General features: G+C 41.9%; 1 pseudogene; it reads right to left on the bottom strand.

Annotated features, from left to right (window-relative positions):
• Positions 1-1625: 1625 nt before the first annotated feature.
• Positions 1626-4688, bottom strand: LOC146186645 (uncharacterized; annotated as a pseudogene).
• Positions 4689-5138: the final 450 nt, after the last annotated feature.

The raw sequence follows: 5138 nt of genomic DNA, 5'->3' as shown, positions 1-5138 counted from the left end.
GGGCTGCGCGGTATCCGTACGCAGCCTCGAGCGTCTATCAACACCACACCCGAAATGATGCAGTCGCGTCGCGATTTTGATGCAAAATTTTGAAATTTTTGCTGCTCATATTATTTCTTCGAGAACGTGAGCTTTGAGGGGCTACGTGCACGTTCCTACCATTTTTATTGCAGAAAAAAAAAGACCTTGCATTTTATTCAGTGAGCACTTCCCAAGTAAATGCGATATGTGGTATTTAAATATATTTGCAAAATATGGCTCTAAAATGGAAAAATGTATCGCTAAATGTATGATGCTTGTCCTAGTGCATGAGAAAGAAAAAGAACTTTGAACTTCACCTGCCATTAAATGCCGTTTTAATACAAATCTAAACATTTTTCAGATGCTTCAGCCCAGGGTGGTGTTGATCCCATGTATGTGCTAGATAAGTACGGCTTCATAAACTGCCCAATGGTGACCATGCTTGCTGCAAAAAGAAGGCGAGAGGAGAGGGGCGAAACAAGTGTTGAGACACAGCAGGAAGGTTTTGGCGAGAAAGTCAAGTGCAGCTTGGCGGGACAAAAATACCTTTTTATTCTTTTCTCAGACTCCCTCCAAAGAATACACTTGGGCCAAAGATTCTCTGCTCTATTGTGACGACTTCAGCCACAGCAGCAACCTTAGCGGCCCAGTTGACTATTTTTACAAGACTAATGTATGCAGCCCGGTTCAGTGCACAGCACAAAGAACGAAAGAGTGGCATGCTGCAAGGTAGGCACCTTTTATCTCATCTATTAGTCAAAGCACTTTCTTTAGTTGTCACAGCTAGAAACAAGATATTGTTTTAAACTTTGTAAGATGCGTAATTCAGCTACTGGCTTTCTTTCGCAGGTCTTGTCGGATAACCTCAACGGCTGCGCACAAAATACTTCGAGCGAGGAGACCTCCGGAGGAAGTAGCAGAAAAGCTACTTTCACAAAAGCGCGTCACGACACAGGCAATGCTGTATGGAGTAAAGCTTGAGCCGGCTGCCAGAGAATGGTACAAGTACCACTATAACAAACAAGTGCACACTGTAAGCTTTGTTGTCAAATTAGATCAGCCGTGGCTGGCGTGCAGCCCTGATGGGTTAATCGAAGCCGATTATGGCTTAACAGAGCTGCTCGAGATTAAGTGCCCATATTCTAAAAGAAGTGGCAAAGAACGCTTTGTTGAAGGTAAATGCCTTCATACATTGCTTCATCGGATGGAATTTGCAAACTTAAAGAGTCACATCAATACTACACTCAGATACAGCTAGCTCTTTACGTTCTTGGTCTCCAGGTGTGCCAGCTTGTAATATACACCCCCAAGGAACAAATGGTGCTAACCATTGCACGTTGCAACAGCTTTTTAAGCCAAATTGTGCCCAAGCTTGAACGATTCTACTTTACACACTTGTTGCCCAGATTAGTGATTAAATGAGATTAGGCATCAGAAATCAACAACCAAAATAAAAAAATGTGTTTTTTAACATCGCTATACATACTCTTAGCATAACAATTGAGAAAAAAAACTAAAATTGCATTTACTTAGGAACAATATCTTAATGTCATTTTTGGTGATGTGATTCATGCTGTTTCAGAAATACCAAACTTGCAGTTTTTTTTATTTGGTCAGTATTATATGTGCTCCATTGAGAACTGTGATATGTTATATGTGCTTCATTGAGAACTGTGATATGTTTTCCAAATGCATCAGCTAGTCAAACCAGTGATCATTTTCATATTTAATGGCAGTTCTGTGATACTGAATATTTGTGTATTGCACCAAATGTACAAAAAATGTGGTATGTGGAATCACTGTATGAGAGAAAAGGATTACTCATATTGTTTGAAGATGCCATTTTGCAAGTTTGCCAGGACGCAAATCACATGCATAATTTGGTCAATGCGATCATGTAGCTCAACTGGAAGCCGGACATTGATGATACTAAAATTCTTCACTCTCTGGATCATTCTCTCTACATGTATGCGAACACTTGCAATGTTGTAGGTCTCAGACATTTCCTCTGCTGTAAAGTTTCCGCCACTAGCAAATGGTGGCATAACCAGGATAACATCTGCTTCTGCCGCATCAACACGTACTCCAGGGAAGCCTTTGTCGGCAAGCACGACATCTTCCGGCTCCAATAGTGAAAGCAAGCCTGAATCAACTGTGATGAATGTATCCGTTGCCCTTCCTCCATATGCCTTAGACACAAATGTTACAAGGCCACTTGGAGCAATTCCAATAAGAAATTTTGCAGTATATGTTCCCTTATAATTTGAGTACATCAGGTTTTGTAACTCTACTGATGCAGGGCGTTCTGCTGGGATTTCGGTACAGTCAATCACAACTCTGCATTTGGGATAGTGTAACTTAAACACTCAGGCATTGTTGAATGCACGTCATCCCTGTGATGCCACTCGATCCAAGTCCGTGTTTTGGTGTAGAGTGTCTCAAGAATGCCCAGAAAACACCTGGCTGCAGTCTTACGGTGTACACCAAACAAGGCTCCTAGTGCTGTGTAGGTCATTCCAGTTTTCAGTTTCATTAGGAAAAGGGTGAGTCTGTCAGCTTTCGACAACTCATACACCGTTCTGGTGTCAGGTAGGATGCTAGCTAGCAATGAAAAGACTGATAATGTCACTGAACACAAGCTTACCAGGGCATTTTCATCTGACTGTACGGTCTGAGCTCCACAGAAATAAACACTCTTGTGATCTGGTCCTGATGCGGTATTTTGTGTTGTACAAGGTTCGGTTTGAATAAATACTGTTGACACAATTTTACATGAAATCTGTGTGCATGCAGTGTTGCTGTCAGTAAAGCTAAGAAAAACATGGGGCTCGGCAAGTGATTCTTCCTGGTGAATTGACGTCATTGTTCCAACCTGCAATGCAACAAAGAAAGTGCATTGTTAGCACTGTCAGGGAAGTGACCTGCGTTTGGTCAGATATCTACAACTGTCGAACGTAGTCATCATACCTCCTTCAAATTGTCGTGACATAGCTCTGGAACATGTTCCTCAGGCTCAGGGCAGTGTGGCTCACCTGGCTAAAGTAAAACAAAAAGAATGCCTATCTGGAATATGTGAGACAGACATGCATTGCATTTAAATAGTGCTCAAAATAATGTGGAACGCACAACATCTGGCTAGAATTTGGGTGAAATAAAACTGCGTAGGATAATAGATACCAGCATTAAACCTTTATAAAAGCAACAATGAATGAAAAAAAAATTGACAACAAAAACATCTAGTTATTGTGCCAGTTAATACACTTGATCAAGTTATTGCGTTTCATCGAGGACTGGACAGGGCTCCCCCATTTTTGCTTTGTTTATGCATAGTGAATGCAAGCCAACTAGACCAATGATATGCCTTAATGAATCTGTACCTGGTTGCTCTCTTCTTGCCCTGCTTTAATTGTTGAGTGAAGCTTGTTGTTTCTTCTTTTGCTTAGTCTGGAAATTTCACAAAGAAAATCAGTAAAGCTGTTATGAATCATATAACATTTGTACAAGAGAAGAAAGCAACTACACATGTTTAAACTTGAGCCTTTTTGTTTAAATACTGTGATTCATACCTTCTGTGTGCAAGGAATAAACAAAATAATGATTAGTTCAGCTGATTAATAATTCAATTTGCCTTTTAGGCTAATAATTACCTGGAGACGCCTTGTATGCATGCTGGTCGTTAGAGATTGATGCCTCTGTTAATACCATGAGAAACCAAACCACGAAACAGTTATGCAGTTGGCTGTTATGCAGCCCTTTAGGGCTACAAATATATATATTTTTTTATTGTAAGACCATGGGGATTCAGCTCAGGCAGGCTTGTTAATGCAGATTTTGTGGCTGAGATGATAAACAAAACACGAAGAGTTCATCTGGAGAGATTATCCTTCCTTTTTAACATAAATCTACACACATCTTTCTAAAGCAAACGTATTGGTAAACACTGTAAAATAAAAGATTACACCAAGGGAACGCAGTAACCAATGTTTATCTTGCTGAAAATCATGTTTCCAAATTCTTTTAGCTCAAGGACGTAAATTTCCCGCGTCTTGAAGCATGTTGGTAAACACCGTGACAAGAATTATTAGTAGATGCAATTAAAGCATGAAAGTTTCTTCCAGCTGACTGTCATACTTTCTGAAACTGAAAGCTACCAGCTTTGGTGCTCTGTCTGGAGCTGAAAGAATGATTACTTGCAATGGCACGTCTCTCTTAAGTACCCACATGTTTCTACCACCTACACTTGAATAAACGAGGATCATGAAAACCGCCGTCACAAGTTGTACTGTGGTACTGAACGTTCGAGCAAAGCGCTCGACGTTAAAAAAAAAAAAAAAACATTAATTTTGTCAACGCACGGCTGTTACCTTTCGTAACGTCCCTGGCAATCTATTGGTGCCGGCCTCTTCTTGTATACAGGCGGGAAAATGCTTGGGTTATAACTTGGGCTGTTAGATTCCTCCGATTTTCGATTGCCGATAAAATGACGGCTACATATGCGGGGGTGTGGTTTCGGCTGCCAGGCGCCCGTACCGTCGCTCCTGCGCAACAGAAGGTAGAAAACTTCCGGTTAAAACCAACTTTTAAGACCTGCCCCCAATGTTTCCACGACCGCACAGTAAAAAAGAATAGTGAATACTTACCTCTGTCTTCGAACCAACCGTATCCATGTCGCACGCCGTTCTTGCTGGTGCTGATAAAAATGTGATGGAAATCGGTAGAAATGAATCGGCTGTGCAGCATCCGACGAGTTTGCGTAGCTGTTAGTGCAACCAACAACACAACGCGTCTGCCTGGACTTCGTTTTACCGGACATATTCACGCACAACATAACCACAGCAGCGAAGCAAACTGCACAAACCAGCAACACACTGCACACCAATGCGACCGTCATTCCGATGCTTGGGGGAAGCGCCGAGAGGCGGCGCCACCCGTTCAGCTGTCCGGTCCCTATGGTCTTTCCAGTTGTGATGTATGGATGCGAGAGTTGGACTGTGAAAAAGGCTGACCGCCGAAGAAATGACGCGTTTGAATTGTGGTGCTGGCGAAGACTCTTGAGAGTTCCTTGGACTGCCAGAAGATCAAATCAATCGATATTTTCGACCATAAACCCTGACTGC

The sequence above is a fragment of the Amblyomma maculatum genome, chromosome 6, assembly GCF_055883805.1.
Source record: "Amblyomma maculatum isolate TAMU_Amacu chromosome 6, ASM5588380v1, whole genome shotgun sequence".
Taxonomy (NCBI): Eukaryota; Metazoa; Arthropoda; class Arachnida; order Ixodida; family Ixodidae; genus Amblyomma; species Amblyomma maculatum.
Note: the sequence above shows the minus strand (reverse complement) of the source record. Positions and strands in the feature narration are given on the sequence as shown.